The sequence below is a fragment of the Oryctolagus cuniculus genome, chromosome 5 (assembly GCF_964237555.1).
Source record: "Oryctolagus cuniculus chromosome 5, mOryCun1.1, whole genome shotgun sequence".
NCBI classification, from domain to species: domain Eukaryota; kingdom Metazoa; phylum Chordata; class Mammalia; order Lagomorpha; family Leporidae; genus Oryctolagus; species Oryctolagus cuniculus.
This window is the reverse complement of record NC_091436.1, coordinates 84,564,288-84,584,842: the sequence shown is the minus strand read 5'-3', so window position 1 is coordinate 84,584,842 and position 20,555 is coordinate 84,564,288. Positions and strand designations below refer to the sequence as shown.

Here is a 20,555-nt window from a genome sequence, read left to right as displayed (position 1 = left end):
CCCCCTTGGGTAGATTTCCCCCAGTATGAAACAGGGTTATGAAAGAGGGTATCATTTACTTTCCTGCTATCCTCTAGTCCCTATTCTTTTTAATAACCAAAGGGATTAATCTAGCCTTCCCCAAACTAATTCCAATTTACAAAGTCTGGAATTCAATGGGTGAAATAAGAAGGGGCAGAGCTGCCCATACCATAGTTTTTGGCCAAGGTCTTCCAAAGGACATCTTGCTTGGAAGTTGGAGAAATAGTCTCATGCTGGTCCCCAGAATTCATGTCACATTCCCCTTTGGTTTATAGCATTTAGCACTTCTAAGCCAGATCAACTTAAGAGCCATAATTCTTGGGATAGAACAAAATCTGAAGTCTGTTTTATATTATGCATCAGCAGGTATTTAATGAATGTTAATCAATAAGGGTAATGATTATGAAATAGAGAAAAATTTGCTGGGGCATTGTCTTGAATAGACATAATCTGCACTTTCTGTTAGAAAACAGCAACAGTAATAATGCAAGGATTCGCAGAGTGAAAACAGAGGGCAGCAGAGACAGCATCTCACTTAGGAAGCTGCAAACTGAAGGACTGAGTGAGACAGCTGCTGGAGAATTCTGTTACCTCTACAAGACCTGCTGCCCTTTGAAGGAGATGACGGCCAGATGTCAGCATGAAAACCATACATGACAAGCTCAGTTTTCCAGCAGAAAGGTTGGAGAGGAAAGGGGAGGGAAGAGTGGCCTTGGCAAAAAGCAATCTGACACATTGATGAATAAGCAAAGGCTTCTATGTGCAGCTGCTGTTCTACACAGATTTCCTTTTGTTTCTAGAAACTGCTGGACACCAAACTGAAAGAAAAAAGTCTCCTTTTTTCACATGACCCAGCACTCCAGCTCTATCTTCTAACTGATAATATTCTAATGTCATAAAATCGTGGGTGGAGAGTCTTAAAACACAAAATCTAGATTCAAGGGAATATACTACCATTTGCAGTGGTATGATCTTAGGAAAGACACTTAGCCTTTCAGAGGTTAACTTTCTTGTGGATAACATAAAGAAAGCAGATATATATGTATATTACATATAATGTATGCATGTGTATATCAGTTAGGAGAATTAATTGAGCTAATGTATGTGGAGAGGAATTTTGCCTGTAGATGATCACGGAGTTGAGAACATTCTGTCTTTGAACAGGCCAAGGAGAAGAAAAAAGTGCAGATAATGCTGCTAATGAATAAAGCTGCTTCCAAACCCCACCCTTCTCTGTGGAAGAACACACTAATAAATCCAGATTTATGCAGACTGGTGTCAGGGTCTGCATTCATTAGCCAATTTAAATAATTTTATATCTTAAAGTAATTATGGCATTTGCAGTACTGTTTTCCAACACATACAAGGTCTAAGGCAAAATGCCTGAAAGACAACCACAAGTAATCATTGAGTTTGTTTTTACATTTTTAATGAATCTCCCTGTTACCAGAGCTCTGTTGCTGTTCCCTGGCAGCCTAGGTTGTTTTGTGCTCCTTCATGAGTACAGAGAGCAGCCGACCTGTTTCCTTGTCTGCACATGAATTTTTACTTCATCAGAAGACTGAGGATTGGAGATGCTATCTCTTCTATCTCTTCTCAAAAGGTTTTTTAATTATTTTCCAAATTACTAACATCAAATATCTCTTAAAAGGTTGCAAATAAAATAAAGTATGTATATGAAGGTATTTCAAAAAGTTCAATGGAAAAAGGGATTGAAGGATGAATTTTCTTTTGATGCAAAAGTTTTTTGAAATCCATGCATAGTTTTTTCCATAACATGCATTTTTCATGAACTTTTTGAAGATCCTTCATATACATCGATTTCAAATTTTTTCTGCACCTGAAGGGACTTATCTTTTAATTCCATTTCCATGAACTGTTTGAAGAATGCTCATATGTGTTTTTTCTAGAAAATAGCATTGCTACCTTGTAATGCATTTAGGGACTGAGGGTAACATCTTCACTCTGCACCCACAAATTCAGAAAACAGTATTAGAAGGATAAGAAGGATCCAGATATCTCAGCTTTATACAGATTAAACAACTCCATTCCTCATAGTCCAGGGGTAAGAGTGATTCAATAAAGATTGCACCTAAACACCACTGGTAAAGAATTTGGTAACAAATAGGAAATATATAACATGCTTATAGGACCCAGGATTGTAGCACACAATCTATATTTAGGCTGTAACTGTTTGGAGGACTTCCCCAATCTGAAGTTGTATTGAATCTGAGCCTTATCAATAATGCTGTCAGGTCAAGAAATATTATTTCTATCAGTGGCCCACAAATTCCATAGTTTTTAACCTCTACCATCATATACTATTCTCCTCTCTGCCACAACCCCCTGTTTTCTAGGTTCTATCCACTTGTACCACACGTCGCTTTGATTGTTGTACCAGGACCTTTGCATTGACTTCCCTGTATTGAGTACTCCTCTCCTGGGTCTTCTAAAGATTGTGTTCTTAACTGCAAATCCTCCTGTTTAAAGGATCCTTCTCTCACCACTCTAATGGAACACTATCCTGACCTGCAGCCAACCAAATGCATACTCTCTAGTTTACCTCACCTTGTTATATCGTCTTGAAGACCTTATGATTCTCTGGAACCATTGCCTGTATTTGTTAATTGCCCTTGTTGCTCTATAGAACATAAGTAGGGGCCATGGGGAAAGGGACTTTGTCTAGTTCACTGCTACATACCCAGCAACTAGAATAGTGCTTAACACAGAGTATGCGAAAAACCCACCTTCTCTATTTATTGAGTACACTTAAATTTAACTAAGGAGTGAATCAAAATCACAAAGATCGGGAGACTTGCTGGGATCTAGTGTCTTATCTTTCAGACCTATTGTATTACTTTTTTAAAATTTTATTTAGTAAATATAAATTTCCAAAGTACAGTTTATGGATTACAATGGCTTTTTCCACCCATAACCTCCCTCCCACCCGCAACCCTCCCATCTCTCACTCCCTCTCCCATCCCATCCACATCAGGATTCATTTTCAATTCTCTTTATATACAGAAGATCAATTTAGTATATACTAAGTAAAGATTTCAACAGTTTGCACCCACACAGAAACATAAAGTGTGAAGTACTGTTTGAGTACTAGTTATACCATCAATTCACATAGTACAATACATTAAGGACAGAGATCCTACATGAGGAGTAAGTACACAGTGACTCCTGTTGTTTTTTAACAATTGACACTCTTGTTTATGGTGTCAGTAATCACCCGAGACTCTTGTCATGAGTTGCCAAGGCTATGGAAACCTTTTGAGTTTGCCAACTCTGATCTTATTTAGACATGGCCACAAAGTAGAAGTTCTCTCCTCCCTTCAGAGAAAGGTACCTCCTTCTTTGATGGCCCCGTTCTTTCCACTGGGATCTCACAGAGATCTTTCATTAGGTGTTTTTTTTTTTTTTGCCAGAATGTCCTGGCTTTCCATGCCTGAAATACTCTCACGGGCTTTTCAGCCAGATCCGAATGTCTTAAGGGCTGATTCTGAGGCCAGAGTGCTGGTTAGGACATACGCCATTCTATGAGTCTGCTGTGTATCCTGCTTCCCATGTTGGATTGTTCTCTCCTTTTTAATTCTATCAGTTAATATTAGCAGACACTAGAATTGTTTATGTGATCTCTTTGACTCTTAGACTTATCATTATGATCAACTGTGAACTAAAACTGATCACTTGGACTAGTGAGATGGCATTGGTACATGCCACCTTGATAGGATTGAATTGGAATCCCCTGACACATTTCTTACTCTACCGTTTGGGGCAAGTCCAGTTGAGCAAGTGCCAAACTGTACATCTCCTCCCTCTCTTATTCCCACTCTTAAATTCCCACAGTTAAATTTAAACACCTAAGAATAATTGTGTGTTAATTAAAGAGTTCAACCAATAGTATTAAGTAGAACAAAAAAATACTAAAAGGGATAAAGTAGTAAGTTGTTCCTCAAAAGTCAGGACAAGGGCTGATCAAGTCATTGTTTCTCATAGTGTCCCTTTCACTTCAACAGGTTTCCATTTTGGTACTCAGTTAGTTGTCACTGATCAGGGAGAACATATGATATTTGTCCCTGTGGGACTGGCTTAATTCACTCAGCATGATGCTTTCCCGACTCCTCCATCTTGTTGCAAATGACCGGGTTTCATTGTTTTTGACTGCTGTATAGTATTCTATAGAGTACATGTCCCGTAATTTTTTTATCCAGTCTACTGTTTATGGGCATTTAGGTTGGTTCCAAGACCTATGGTATTTCTAAGTAGGGAAATTTATTGCTTGTCTGTTGGGTAACCTGAAATTAATACCTTATCTGTTGCATAGTATAGGAGATGGAGACCTCTTGTCATTGAAGTCACTGATATGCATGAGATAAATCCAGAATATTTGGATATTTATATCAGATAAATCCAGGAATAGATGATCACCCTGTTTAGATGTTCTTGTGTAAAGGCTCAAGCCAGAGCTCCATAATGCTGGTCTGCTTTATTCTCTTGGGGATTGGGAGTTTGGGAGTTTGAGTTCCACCTGGAGTGTATTTATGAGAAAGAACCTGAGAAAAATGGAAATAGACATAACCTGGCTTTTTCCTGACAGGCATTTCCTGTTAAGTGATCTGAGACAAGTCTGTTGATCTCTCCTTGAAATAGAGATAACTCAAACTTTTACATAGCTACCCTGAACAGAATGATTCTGAACACATAAAATACTCAACCCAGGGCTTAGAATCCAGGAGAAATTTAGTGGATGCTTCGATGTACCTTTTCATCCATTTTTTAAAAAATGGATATATTTGTTTATTTGAAAGTCAGAGTTAGAGAGAGAGAGAGAGAGAGAGAGAGAGAGAGAGATTGCTTCCATCTGCTGGTTCACTCCCCAAATGGCCACAATGCCCAGAGCTGCACCATTCTGAAGCCAGGAGCCAGGAGCTTCTCCCACGTGGGTGCAGGGGCCCAAGTACCTGAGCCATCTTCTTCTGCTTTCCCAGACACACTACCAGGGAGCTGGATTAGAAGTGGGGCAGCCGGGACTTGAACAAGATTCCATATGGAATGCTGGCACCACAGCCTGCAGCTTTATCTGTTATGCCACGGTGCCGTCCCCCACCCAACCCCCCACCACTAGTTTTAGACTGACACCTCTTCCTTTAGGATGTGGGCTGAGTGTCTGTCTATCTTTGTCTCTGCCTCTCTCTCACAAGTTTTCCAAGTGCCTAGAGACCTGCTTTACTATAAACACACATGGCTGATTGATATCTGGTGATTAACTAATGATGACAGAAGGAAGGGGCTGAGTCTCAGGGGTGACCAAAATGTTTGTACCAGGTATTTGTCATGCAGCAATTGAGCTGGAGATGTGACACTGACAAAAAGGATTGAAAATGTGACTGCCTCGATGAAGGCAGGCATAGACAGAAAGCTCTGCACATCATCAAAAAGGTTTTCATGCCAGCTCTCTTAGCTTGGAGGAGGCCAATCAGGATGGTCCAGAGTCTCCATCATCAGACCAGAGTGAGAGGGTAGAGTTAAAGCAATGCTTCAGAGGCCAGAGAAGAGACATCCAGGAGGCAGGTTTAAATTTCAGGTCCTTCAAGGCAAGCTTGACAAAAAAGGTCTTTTCTTTTCTTTCATTTTTTAAAGATTTATTTACATATTTGAAAGGCAGAATTACAGAGAAGCAGAGACACAGAAAGAGAGTTCTTCCATCTGTTGGTTTACTTTCCAGATGGCTGCAATGGCCAGAGCTGTGCCGATCTGAAGCTGGGAGCCAGGAGCTTCTTCCAAGTCTCCCTTGTGCGTACAGAGGCCCAAGAACTTGGGCCATGATCTACTGCTTTCCTAGGCCACACCATAGAGCTGGATCTAAGGTGGAGCAGCTGGGGCTTGAACCGGCACCCATTTGGGATGTTGGCACTTCAGGCAGCGGCTTTACCTGCTATGCCATGGTGCCGGCCCCAAAAGGTCTTAAGTTTTCCTTATATAAACCCTGGAGCTTTTTTATTTGACAGGCAGAGTTACACAGTGAGAGAGAGAAAGAGATACAGAGAGAAAAGTCTTCCTTCTGTTGGTTCACCCCGCAAATGGCCGCTATGGCCGGCGCGCTGTGCCGATCCGAAGCCAGGAGCCAGGTGCTTCCAACTCTGGAGCTTTTAAGCATGTGGAACATACTTACCAAGGAAGGTTCTGGAATTCCAGAAGGAGAAAAGATTTAAGAAAATCATGATGCTCTACTTCTATGAAAATCATGGTCATGTGAACATGAAGCAAACTCCGGAGGCATACGAGTAGAAGTGAACCTGAAGTCTTCTGACTTGCTGTGAGAACAATACCTGTTTTCTCACAGAATTATAGAGAGAATCATTGTGGGAGAGTGTTCAATAAGGCACTGCATGAATACCAAGATTTTTAGAATGCCGATTTGGATGTGAGGAGGGTGAGCACAGGGAAGACAGCAGAGGCTGATCTTCAAATGCTTAGTCCTGCGCTGGCTTCTGACTCTCAGGGCTCAGTTGGTTACTCAGCTGTAAATAAACCCTGAGATGCAGCAAGTCAGCTGCATTCCCTGCCTGCCCTTCTTCTCGCCCAGAAAATATCAACAAGGGATTGGATGGAAACAAATCATGCAGCAAAATGTACTGAAGAGGAAAGAGACTTGTAGTACCCTGAAAATTGCCTCTAAACAGTAATTCTTGGAGGTAAAGCACTTAAAAACATCTGTTTACAAAATACAGTGAATCGGGTAGCAGTGAAGCCATTGAGCATTGGTATTGGCCCCTCTCCCCTTCAACAAACATGGTATATGATGGAAGTGTTTATTTGATCAGATGGAATTCAGGGCAGAGAAATAAAGCCTGCTCAGTTACCTGGAGGAAGGCAGCAAGGCTTGGTTCTGGCTCAAGCCATGTTGCTTGAAAGCAACATATGTGAAAATAAAGATGATCAGCAGAAGAGGGTGATATATAGATTTGAACTTTGTGGGAGAAAAATCTTTCCTATTCTGTAAGAGATGATTGAAATTGCTCCAGATGCTACTTCAGCTTCTTGGTCCCCATGTTGCACGTTTTGATGTCTTCATTTACTATGTCAATCTTCTCAGCATTATCTCTCCCTCTTCTGCTCTGGGGCTGAATTTTTGGGTGGACAGTCTCATTCTTTTTATTAACTGGCAGTCAATATTACATCATCCAGTTCTCTATGATTTTTCTCAAACAGTAAGATCTATTTGACCGAATTCCACTGAGAGTTATTTTTCAATTCATCATGCCTGCAAAGTGAAAGCCACCCAAAATACTGAAATTTGATTGGACTGCAGCCCAGACAGCATGGCTACAGCAACCTTTTTACCCTTCTTCATTTGAGCTGATGGCTGTAAGATATCCACATGCTGTTACTCGTGTTTCTAGTTAAGATGACTAAAGAATGCATAAGAGGAAAAAGACAACAAATTAATGAAAATTTTTTGTTAATATAAAGGGCTTGGGTTTAGTGGATCATGCAAACATCAACATATGAGTTCATTAGCAGGAGGGCAAAGCTCGGGGTGGAAAAACAGAATCACCCTATGTTAGGATGCTGGTGCAGTTTTAGCCAGGTGGCCACATGGCCCAACCTCTGTGGTCAAGCTCCACCCCCATCCTAATGGGATTCTATACTCCTGCTTCCCTGCCCGCCCTCGGGCAAAGTTTTAAAAGGGCCTGTTCCTGAACACATGATCTCTTAGTTCCTCTATCTAGCCTCCTCCTCTGGTCTCTTGGTTCTTCTCTCTTGGCTTCTCTCCTGCTCTCCTGCTCCCTCTCTTGGCTCCTCTCCTCCTCTCGTCTCTCTTCTCTCTGCTCTATCTTCTCTCCTCATTAGCTCCTCTCCTCTGGCTCTCTCTCTTATACTTTCTCTCTCTTATCCTTCTTTGTCCCTCCCCTCCAGTCTGTTGGGTTTTCCCCAATAAACTCTTTCCCTTATTCTGGTGTTCAGTGTCTTTTGTGACGGCTAACATTAATATATAACACCCTAGAGCAGGGTTTCTGAGTCTCAGCTCAATGTATCATGTGGGCTGAATAATTCTTTGTTGTGGAGGCTGATTTTCACAGTGTATGGCATTTAGCATCATTCCTGGCATCTATCGACCAAACTACCGACCAGTAGCACTCTCCACCTAAGTTGTGACAATCAAAAATGACTCCAGCCATTCCCAGTCTCCTGGGGAATAGAATTGCTCCCCATTCCTACTGGAGACCAATGCCATATAGTAGATAACAACTGATCTATGGTTCTTCTTTATGTCCTACATCATCATCATCTTCTCAGTGGCCTGCTTGACAAGAGCTTTTGTAAAGCCACAAAGAACATGATATTTAGACATAAGGTTGAAGGCAGTTGACAGTGTAAGAGAATACAAAGTGTGACACTTCTTCAAATCATCTTGACTTAGCCATGTCCTGCTGAGCATAAGTCTCTCACCCTAAACTCAACATTCAGGAGAAGAAAGCAAACCTGCTGAATGCCCATCTGCTGCTTCTGATGGGAGAGTTTTTAGCCATTTCTTAAAAACTGAACTATAAAAAATAATTTCTCTTCCTAGTTTTTTTTTCCTTTTTGAATTAATCCACTCTACTTTGCCTTTCATTGCAGCAAAATGACACTTAATGGATCGTTGAAATTTAATATAGGATAATATTGCAAGACTTTCTGAAGTTTAATAATAGCCCTTTAAAATGACTTGGAAATAGGATTTGAGAGGAGAGAGGGCTTTATTTTTGTTTGCTTAAAATGTTTTCTTTGCCATTGTAGTGGATGAGTAATCTGATAGGATTTTTGCCCATTTCCTCCCCTTATTCTTAGTGAAGGACAACTGAATAATGTTTCAGAACTTTGCACACACTTAAGAACTCAACAACCATAACCAGCTAATCTATGGGAACCAGGCAGCAGGAAGAAGGCTTGTTATTAGAGGATCCATGGAAATAACTCCTAGATTTTCTATTTTTATTTCTATAAACCAATACCTGGCACTGCTAGGTCCTCAGCATTCCCTTATTAAATAATGATCCTTTGGAGTGCTATGATAAATTGCTCCTATGTTTTATATTAGATTATATATATATATTTATAGCTATATATTTTATATGACATAAATTTAAATTGGCCTACAATATTTACACTAGCCCAATTTCCTTCTCTTAAGCTAGGACTGGACAGAGCAGGCACTTAAAATCATTAACTGAATGGAATTAAACAGAACGTAGGCAGCTACTGTGTCCACCACCACTACCAACAACAGCCCCACCAATAGCACAATGTACTTTCACATGTATTTACACTAACCTAGTGCTATAGGGGACACAAACAGATACTTATATCTTATTGTGCAAATGAAGAAGCTGCCACTCAGAAAGACATGATAACTTGCCTTTATTCACAAGTAAGTGTAGAAGCTGGACTTTATTAAAACTTAAACATCACTGTTCAAAGAGAGATAACAGGTCTGTCTCTTCTGTTGTCAGCTTAAAATAGCTTATCAGCATTTTCTTTACTGTGAATATATTTCTTAAAACTAACTCACACTCCTTCCTCTGAGTTGCTTGCCAACAAAGCTTATAATTATTAAATTAAGTAGATTATACCTTCTGACACAGAAGAAATAATTCCTATCTTGTTTCCTAGCACAGAACCTGGCACATAAAAGGCACTCAATATGAATTTGTTGATGGAATTTGTGTGAAGAAACTTAAGAGCTTTGATATAAAGAAAGTGTTAGCCTGGAGAGCAGATAGAAACATCCCAGGTCCTGGGAGGCACAGTAGTCATTTTATTTGAATAGAAATAAATATGTTGATCTGGTTCATGCATCTGGCTCTGGTGAGTTTAATTAATTTAAGCCACTCTTCCTGGACTGCATTCACATAAGGAGCATGGACACATGTAGTTGTCCAGTCTGTAAAGGTGAGGATAAGTCATGGGCCTTGATACCTTCCTGAGGTTCTGAGGAGTCAAAGCATCATTAATAGTTCTTCTCCTTTAAATCCAACATGCTCACTTTAAGACACAGATGTAAATTGCAGTGACTTTTGTGGATACCCTCTCTTCCTCCCCACTGCTTCACTTCTGCCTTGGAGTCAAGTGGCTATAACCTCTTGGCACTCCTATCTTGTATGCTAGTACCTAACCTGGCACATAGAAAACACTCAGTAACAACTTACTGATAAAATTTGTGTAAAGGTCTAAGAGTCAAAGGGATCACACAAACAAGACTAATGTCTGCTAATACTAATTGACAGAATAAAAAAAGGGAGAGAACGATCCAACATGGGAAGTGAGATACACAGCAGACTCATAGAATGGCAGATGTCCTAAACAGCACTCTGGCCTCAGAATCAGCCCTTAAGGCATTCAGATCTGGCTGAAAAGCCCATGAGAGTATTTCAGGCATGGAAAGCCAAGACACTCTGGAAAAAAATAAAAAAAGAGGACCTAAATGAAAGATCTCTGTGAGTGAGATCCCAGTAGAAAGAACGGGGCCATCAAAGAAGGAGGTACCTTTCTCTGAAGGGAGGAGAGAACTTCCACTTTGACCATGGCCTTGTCTAAATATGATCAGAGTCAGTGAACTCAGGGGGCTTCCATAGCCTTGGCAGCTCATGACTAGAGCCTAGGGAGATTACTCATGCCATAAACAAGAGTGCCAAATTGTTAAGTCAACAACAGGAGTCACTATGCACTTACTCCTCATGTGGCATCTCTGTCCTTAATGTGTTGTCCAATGTGAATTAATGCTATAACTAGTACTGAAACAGTATTTTACACTTTATGTTCTGTGTGGGAGCAAACTGATGAAATCTTTACTTAATATGTACTAAATTGATCTTCTGTATATAAAGAGAATTGAAAATGAATCTTGATGTGAATGGAATGAGAGAGGGAGTGGGAGATGGGAGGGGTGCAAGTGGGAGGGAAGTTATGGGGGGGTGGAAAAAGCCATTGTAATCCATCAACTGTACTTTGGAAATTTATATTTACTAAATAAAAGTTTAAAAAATTGTGTAAAGAATCTTAGGAACTTTGATATAAAGAAAGCAGTAGCCTGGAGAGCAAGCACAAATATTTCTGGCCTGCCTTCCTGGGTGGATGAGGGAAGTCAGCGTCTCCTTGCCACTGAAGACTGGGCCCCCTGACAGAGAGTGATGGTGAGAGTAGTGACAGCCTTGGTGCTGCAATCAAATTGGGAGGAAGAGGCAGAAGATGACCGACAGCCCTCTCATCAAGGCACCCTTCCCCAAGCTCTTCCATCTCAGTCTAGACCAGAAAGTTAAAGTGGTCTTGGTCGTTACCCATGTTCTCATTTTCCAGGGTCTGAGATCAGCATCTTCCATGTATCCTGCCTTGCTGGATGGCTGGGTGCCTTTATAACTTACATCTATAAAGTGGTGTGGTTGCCCTAAAATGGTGGTTTTCAATCATGCATAATTTTGCCCCCTCCACCCATGGGGAATTTAGCAATGTCTGAAAACATTATTTGTTGTTAAAAGTGAAGCGGGGTTGTTGCACTGGCACAGGTGAGTAGAGACCAAGAATGCAGCAACATTTCCTACAGTGTACAAGACACCTCCTTGTGATGTATAAAGCAAAGGAAAACACTGGGGTAGGCTCTTGTAGAGCATGTTTGTTTAGGTTTGCTGGATGCAATCTTTTTAGTGTTAAGCAGATTAAACAGCTTACATCTGCAGGCCTCTGGGTTATGCTGAGAGCAGAGGCCTTGGGTCAACAAGGATAAGGCATCTTAGCCTGTTCACTATGGTTTTGCCAGTGTCTGTACTGCTATGTCTGGCACAAAGTGTATTTCATATTTGGTAAATTCAGTAGTGTATGTGTGGCTATAATATCTGTATTAGGAAATTGACTCTATTAATTGCCTAGTAAGCAGGGAACAAGGAAAGTTGATGTCAAGAAATTTGAGGGTGTAGGAGGTCATTTGGACTGCAGGTTTTCACAGGATTGCCTGTCCAGGGGTCTAGAGATTTGAGAAGCAGAATGGCAGCCACCTGAGGCTGCTCAATCTGATGCATCAGTGTGGTAGCAAAGCCAAAGCCCGCAGTACTGGCCCTGACACTTCCCTCTCCCTTCCTCCTCTGTGAACCTTTTGAACTAAAGGTTTGGTACCTTCAGTGGCTCTGGTCAGGGGCAGGAGGTATTTGACAAGGATGACTCATCAGTTCTTCAAGAGATCAAGATGAAAGCCTGGCTCTTGGCTGGGTCTTTCTTACTCTCTTGGTCTCTTTTTTATCTTCAAAACTTTTACTTATTATTTCCAGGTTAAATTTCTTAAGGTTAGTTTTGGCATGTTAACCTGTTATTCTAAAACCTTCAACAACTTCCAAATGGCTTACTAAAGCAGTGCACAAAGGTCTTTTTAAAAAATCATTTTGGCCTTACTTCCCCTTCCTTACCCTTATTTTCTTTCTCCTATGGTCTTCCCCTCTATCCAATCTGTCACATCACACTAATTATCCATGGCCACCCATAGCTTCAGCCAAGTTGAACTATTTGCTTGATCACGAACAAGCTCATGTCTTCTACTCCACGTTATTGCCCTGGGGTAGACAGTGTTGTCCAATGGCCAATACAATACTCTGATAGGGACTCACCTTGGTTCTGTGCATTTCTCCTTCCACTGTGCTCATTTTTCATAAGTTCTTCTGCTTCCATAATTATGCAAATCACTCAAAACTAATGGAGTCAAAATCTCAGAGTAAGTGCTGACTCCCTATCTACTGCTTGCATGGGGGATGTATGTGAATTAAAGAGATAATGCTGTCTGTGAAATGCTTTCATCTTCCCAGAATGAGCTATGTTCCTTCAAAGCATTATTCAAATTTCACATTGGCTCCCACATGTGCTTAGCATAGCAAGGAAGAAAGTAGAGGTCTCAGTGTTTTGCTGAGCCATGTTGGAGCTATGAGTGACATTGCAACGCTCTTGAGTTTACTGTTTACTTTAGATTTCCATTTTAAGATTAACTGAAGGTTTTCCCTGCCATGTTGCTATCCTTTTGCAGTCACTTTTTACCTTCAGGAGATAGACACTTTGAGGTTGCTAATGAAACTTCAATTTTATGGGGGTTTTGACTAGATATGCCTTTATGGTGATAAATTTTCCTTTGAATATGAAGAAAATAAACCAGGGAACTTCAGTCCTCAAAGAGAAAGTGTGGTGAGTGTAGAACGAGGGAAAGTTTCTATGTTCAAGAGTTTGGTGTTGTTTTTTATTTAATCTAAGAACAACGGAAGTGCAGTGAATGCTTCTCAAAAGTGGAAGCACAATTAAAAGAGAAATTTCCTTTTCACATAAAACCTTTGCTCTAGGGCCACACAACCTATGGTTTAAATACAAAAGTGAGCAGGAGGAGGGACTGCCAGAAGAGCAATAGAAGCAACATTCTCCCACCTCTAGTGCCACCAACTCAAAAAGAATTTCCAAAAAAGTTTTGAAGCTCCATTTCCCATCTTCTCTCCTACTTATGCATTTATGGCCACATGTTTTCACCCACCACGTTATGTTTTGTATTTTCTTCAAGACCTGTGGAAGAGCTGCTGATGTCTGCCACCTCTGCGGCACTTGCCGTTTGTCAGATAACCACCACCACTGGGGCACTTCCCCATGTGTGTACAGAGCCACCAGTCCCCAGCTATGCTGGCAATCTCTCTCTGGAGGGCTCTGGGTGCTATGGCTGAAGACCGGACTTTTTAAGTTATACTGGGTTTCATGCTAAAGACTATTCAATTACTAGGATAACAAAATAAAAACTGGAGAGATTTTTGTTTGTCTGCATATTTTATTGTTTATTATTTTTGAAATAAGCCTTTCATTTCGAATTCTTTCTTGAGAAGATTTAGGATTGGTTCTGCAACAGATGTCTTACTATACTAAAATGTTCAGCATCTTATCTTTATTGAGTATTTTTCTTTTTAAAGGGGAACTTAAAAATATTTAAATATTAATTAATTAATTAGTTTACAGGAGGGAGAGAAAGAAAGATACAGAGAGTGAGCACATTCCCAGCTGATGGTTCACCCTCTAGATGTTCTCAGTGGGAACCAAGAATTGCTCTTAAGGAGGAAGCTGTGTAACACAGAGGATTTTTATCCCCCTTTGTCCAGTATTCTCTCCTCTGGACTACAGTGCTTGTAAAACATGATGTACTTTGAGATACAAATTTAGATGTGTTACCATGTGCATACCTTTATGTCCTTTGCCTTTCCTGCATTGAGTCACCAAAAAGCGGAAGGAGAAGGAGAAGGAAAATAAGAGAGGAAGAAAGAAAATGCATTTTATTTTATTTATTTATTTGAAAGTCACAGTTACAGTGAGACACAGAGAGAGAGGGACAAAGAGAGAAAGAGAGAGAGACCTTCCATCTGCTAGTTCACTCGCCAGATTGCTGCAATGGTCAGGGGTTGGACAGGCCAAAGCCAGAAGCCAGGAGCTTCTTCTGGGTCTCCCATGTGGGTGCATGAGCCCAAGTACTTGGGCCATGTTCTGCTGCTTTTCCCAGACCATTAGCAGGGAACTGGATCAGAAGTGGAGCAGCCAGGATTTGAACCAGTATCCATATGGGATGCTGTGTAACACACAATGGCTTTTTAAAAATACATTATGAATTTTGACATATGTAAATACTCACAAAAGTACTACCACATCAAGGCAGTAAACATTATCAAAAGTTGCTTTGTATTTTTAAATTCCTTCTTCCTCTTTCCCACCATGCTTTGAGTTCCTAGACAATCTATCATCTGCTTTATGCCACTATAGGTTAGTTTGCATATTTTCATAGAATTTCATACAAATAAATGCAGACATACACTGCATTTAGCCTCTTTGGTCTTTTCACTCAGCATAGTTGAGATTCATCTAGATTAGTGAACTGAAATTTCATTCCATTAAAAGTTATATTTATGGCCGGCGCCGCGGCTCACTAGGCTAATCCTCTGCCTAGCGGCGCCAGCACACCGGGTTCTAGTCCTGGTCGGGACGCTGGATTCTGTCCCTGTTGCCCCTCTTCCAGGCCAGCTCTCTGCTGTGACCAGGGAGTGCAGTGGAGGATGGCCCAAGTGCTTGGGCCCTGCACCCCATGGGAGACCAGGATAAGTACCTGGCTCCTGCCATTGGATCAGCGCGGTGCGCCGGCTGCAGCGCGCCAGCGGCGGCGGCCATTGGAGGGTGAACCAACGGCAAAGGAAGACCTTCCTCTCTCTCTCTCACTGTCCACTCTGCCTGTCAAAAAAAAAGTTATATTTATTTATTTTCATTTTACTTGAAAGAGAGACACAGGGAGAAAAACACACAGAGACACAGAGAAATCTTCCACTCACTCATTCACTCCACAAATGCTCACTACATCTTGGGCTGGGCCAGGCCCAAGCCAGCAGCCTGGAGCTCAATCTGGGTCTAAACCACGAGTGGCAGGGACCCAAACAATCACCATCTTCTTCTGCCTCCCAGGGTGTGCATTAGTTGAATTGGAAGAGGAGCAGCATGGATTCAAACCAGGCACTATGGTATGAGATGCAAGTATCCTAAGCTGACTTCACCACTGTTCTACACACCCACTACCATTCTTTTTATTGGTAAGCAATATTTTGTCATATGACTATATCATTATTTGTCCATTCACCTACTGATAAATATCTGGATTCTTTCAAGATTTCAGCTATGTAGTTATCCACTTCTTTCATTACCATTTGCTGAAAAGACTATCCTTGCATCACTGAATTGCCTTTGCCAAAAATCAGTTGTCCCTATGTGGTGAGTCTATTCTATTTCACTAATCTATTTCTCTTTACTTTAGTTTCAGTATGGAAAACCTTCCATGTTTGTGGCTGGGAGAATTAATATAATCAAAATGTCCATACTACCAAATGCAATTTGCAGATTCAATGAGATGCCAATCAAAATACCAATGACATTCTTTTCATATCTAGAAAAAATGATGCTAAAATTCATATAGATACATAAGAGAACTGGAGTCGTTAAAGAAATCTTAACAAAAACAGAGATGGAGGCATCAAAATATCATATAGTACAGGGCAGTTATAATCAAAACAGCCTAGTAGTGGCACAAAAATAGATAATGAAACAGAATAGAAACTCCAGAAATCAATCCACACATCTACAACCAACTAATCTTTGACAAAGGAGCTAAGATAAACCCCTGGAAAAAGGACAATCTCTTCAACAAATGGTGCTGGGAAAATTGAATCTACCCATGCAGAAGTATCAAACAGAACCCCAACCTTACACCTTCTACAAAAATCAACTCAAAATGAATCAAGAATCCAAATCTATGATCTGATACCATCAAATTTTTAGAGGAAAACATCAGGGAAACTCTGGAAGACATTCACATAGGCAAAGACTTTTGGAAAAGACCCTAGAGGACCAGGCAAACAAAGACAAAATTAGACAAATGGGATTATATTAAGCTGATAAGCTTCTGCACTGCAAAGGAGACACTCAACAAAGTAAATAAGCAACTGGCAGAATGGGAGAAAATATTTGTGAACTATGCTACTTATAAAGGATTAATATTCAGAATCTAAAAAGAGCTCAAGAAACTCAACAACAACAAAACAATCCAATTAAGAAATGGGTAAGGGGCTGGCACTGTGGCATAGCAGGTAAAGCTGCCACCTGCCTTGCCAGCATCCCATATGGGTGCTGGTTTGAGACCTGGCTGCTCAGGTCTGCACTTCCAATCCAGCTGTCTGCAATGGCCTTGGAAAGCAGAATATGGCCCAGGCCCTTGGGTCCCTGCATCCATGTGTGAGACCTGGAGGAGGCTCCTGGCTCCTGGCTTTGGATCAGCCCAGCTCCAGCTTTTGAGGCCATTTGGGAGTGAACTAGTAGACGGAAGACCTCTCTCTCTGCCTCTGCCTCTCTGTAACTCTGCCTCTCAAATAAAATAAATAAATCTTTAAGAAAAGAGAAATGAACAAAGGATATGAACAGGCAATTTTCAAAGGATGAAATACAAGTGGCCAACAGACACATGAAAAAATGCTCAAAATCACTAGCCATGAGGGAAATGAAAATCAAAACCACAGAGAAGAGGTTTCACCTCACCCCAGTTAGAATGCCCATCATCCAAATATCAAAAAACAATAAATGCTAATGGGGTTGTGGGGAAAATGGTACCCTAATTTATTGTTGGTGGGAATGTAAATTAGTGCAACCAATATGGAAGACAGTATGGAGATTCCTTATTTATCTTAATTCTTTGAGCAAAGATTTGACTTTTTTGGTAGCAACCAAAACCATTTAGTTTTGTTTAATGAAAAGAGTGGAGTCAAACTGTATAAAACCATCAGTGGTCAAAAGTAAAATGTGACTAAAAAGTAATTAGACTGATTTTTCTTGGTAAAGATAAGGAAACTAATAAGACATACTTTTTAATATTTTTTAAAAATTTTTTATTTGACAGGTATAGTTGTAGACAGAGAGAGAGAGACAGAGAGAAAGGTCTTCCTTCCATTGGTTCACTCCCCAAGTGGCCGCTGCAGCTGGTGAGGCACTGATCTGAAGCCAGGAGCCAGGTGCTTTCTCTTGGTCTTCCATGTGGGTGCAGAGGCCCAAGCACCTGGGCCATCCTCCACTGCCCTCCCAGGCCACAGCAGAGAGCTGGACTGGAAGAGAAGCAGCCGGGACTAGAAGTGGTGCCCATTTGGGAAGCCGGTGCCGCAGGTGGAAGATTAACCAAGTAAGCCACAGTGCCGGCCGGCCCCTAAGACATACTTTTTTTTTTTTTTTTTTTTTTGGACAGGCAGAGTGGACAGTGAGAAAGAGAGACAGAGAGAAAGGTCTTCCTTTGCCATTGGTTCACCCTCCAATGGCCACCGCGGCCAGCACGCTTTGGCCGGCGTGCTGCAGCCGGTGCACTACGCTGATCTGAAAGCAGGAGCCAGGTGCTTCTCCTGGTCTCCATGGGGTGCAGGGCCCAAGCACTTGGGCCATCCTCCACTGCACTCCCGGGCCACAGCAGAGAGCTGGCCTGGAAGAGGGGCAACTGGGACAGAATCCGGCGCCCCGACCGGGACTAGAACCCGGTGTGCTGGCGCCGCTAGGCAGAGGATTAGCCTATTGAGCCGCGGCGCCAGCCTATACTTTTAAAAATTATTAACTTTTTAAAAAACTGAGAAACCCTTTCTTGAATAACCAAACCTTCTGTGGATTTTTTTTTTTTTTCAAATGAAAGCAGGGAAGCACAACTGCTCTGGGTAAGATGTGTGGTGCTGTGCCCCTCCTCTCATGCCTTCCCAATTCCTGAGATGTTCTGGGGCTGCACATAAGAAAACAGTTGGAAAACCATTGCTGGAAATCATATCAAGTTAGAGATGTGTGTTTAAAGAAACAGATGTTAAAAGATAAACATTCTCAAGCAGGTCATCCATAGCCATTTTGAATAGCAAATGATTATTATCAAAGACTTCTCTGAATCAGAAAGAGTAGAATGCAAGATGTGACTTAAAAGTAATAGAAGAGTTATCCTCTAGAATTATACTGGTCAGAGGGCTTTCAAGGTAGATATCCAGGAAAGATAAGCTCACCATTATTTACTTGCTTTCCTGGCACTGTGGCCTCCTAATCTTCAAAGGAGATGCAGCCTACTTCACTCTCGCACCCTTCCACTCTTGTAACATACCACTATTTCCAATGTTACAGTCTGGGATCAGTCTATGTCTTCTGTCCAAAGTACTGAGACAGAGTCTAGGACAGGATCAGAGGAGGGTCAGATTTCCTGCTCTATGGTCAGTCTCCCTATTATGTCACTGCATGGTACAGACCACTGGCCTTGTTTGGTGGACCTCAAATTTTATTGATTTTGAACTCAATTTGGGATCTTTGCTTTGGCATTTAATTGAGCTTCTCCAACCAATGGTTTCAACCATAAAAATTCTTTGATAAAATCAAAGTTTTAAATGAAAATGAAATATGTAAAAATGGAAAAATGGAGCTGCTTTGACTGGAAAAAATATGAGGACTTCCAATTGCCCAGCAAGATGATGTAAATGCTCATAGGCAAATATTAATTAGAGCAATAACAACATTAACCATTAAAAAACTGAAATCAATTGCTTCTCGGCCTTTTGGCTAAGATCAAGTACAAAAACTGAAATCAAATGCTACTTTCATTTATTATGGCTATCTTCAAAAATACTTCTCAGATTCCCTCTTCCTTTTCTAAGCTTTCATACTATTTGACTTTGTACCACTTTTGGTCAAAATTGTCATATTGTGGTTTACATTAAAATTATTTTTAATTCTTGAGTTCCCAGGAAATTCTTAGCAACTGCTTCATACCTATATTTTCCATAAACCTTCGTATGATGCCTATGGAAGTCAGATCCTAAAGTGAACATAAAAAATCCCTGTTTTCTGGTGTTTGTGCCCTTCTATAATCCCCACACCTTACATGTGGGTGGGACTTAAGACTTGCTTCTACCAATTGAAAATGGCAAATGTAATGGGCTGTCACTCCTAGGACTCTGCTACACTACAAAAGACTCCATTTTGCCAGCACACTGGCTTTAGAGTCTCTGATTTCATTTCTGGCTTTGAAGAGACAACTGCCATGAATCCCACCTAGAAGAAAAGACTTCTCCAAAACCTCAAGTGAGTTTGGAAGTAGACTCTTCGCTGGTCTGATTATGTGGTTATACCCCAGCCTTTGCCAACATTTATATTGCAACCTTGTGAGACTCTATGCAGAAGACTCAGGTAAGCCATACTCAGACTCCTGACAGAGAGAAAATCTGAGATAATTTTAATACATGGGTATCACTTAAAGGCACTAAATTTCTGGTAATTTGTAATGTAGCAAAGAAAACATACAAATATGACATAAAATTTTAAGTTTTGGTCCAAGAAGATAGATATCTTGTCTGTGACTTAAAAAAATCATTGAGAAATTAATTTAAAATGTATTTACAATACTTCTATAATTCTAAAGAAAAACACTCATGCATTATGTATGGGAGAACCAAACAGAATTTGGTTTGCAGAAGCAAAAAAGCAGACAACAAGCAGGGAAAATATTTAAAAGTCTGTCTTGGGAAAAGCCTTATTTTCCACATATTTAAAGAGCTAATAAATCAATAAAGAAAGACCTGAAGTCCACTGGAACATTAGGCAAAGTAAATTAAGACTGTCTACAGAGAAGTAAATACAAATCGTTCTATAACATATGAAAAGGAACTCAATCTCACTTGAATAAGATAAAAATCAAAATAAAACTACAAGGACATATATAATTTTCTACTAATCACATTGGCAGAATTTTTTAAATTGACAATATGCTCTGTGGTTCAGGAATAGGTAATGGGTGCAGTTCTCTGCTACATTTTGTTATAACCTCTATGGAAGACAATTTGTGACATTTATTAAAATCAAAAGATTTTTGACCTAACAGGTATATTTCTAAATATTTAGATATACTCATCCACCGATATTCTTACCTTCTGTTAAGTGACTTATTTGCCTCATTA

At 40.6% G+C, this 20,555-nt stretch overlaps 1 long non-coding RNA gene across 3 annotated transcripts in view; it reads left to right on the top strand.

Annotated features, from left to right (window-relative positions):
• The window catches only part of LOC138849636 (uncharacterized), a 246,831-nt gene extending 226,981 nt beyond the window's left edge, over positions 1-19,850 (top strand). The window contains exons 5-6 of one of the 3 annotated variants that reach the window (XR_011388625.1): positions 15,517-15,641; positions 19,553-19,850. This is a non-coding gene — a long non-coding RNA (uncharacterized lncRNA). The remainder of the gene's footprint in view (positions 1-15,516; positions 15,642-19,552) is intronic. The other 2 variants (XR_011388623.1, XR_011388622.1) reach the window with 2 other exon arrangements.
• Positions 19,851-20,555: the final 705 nt, after the last annotated feature.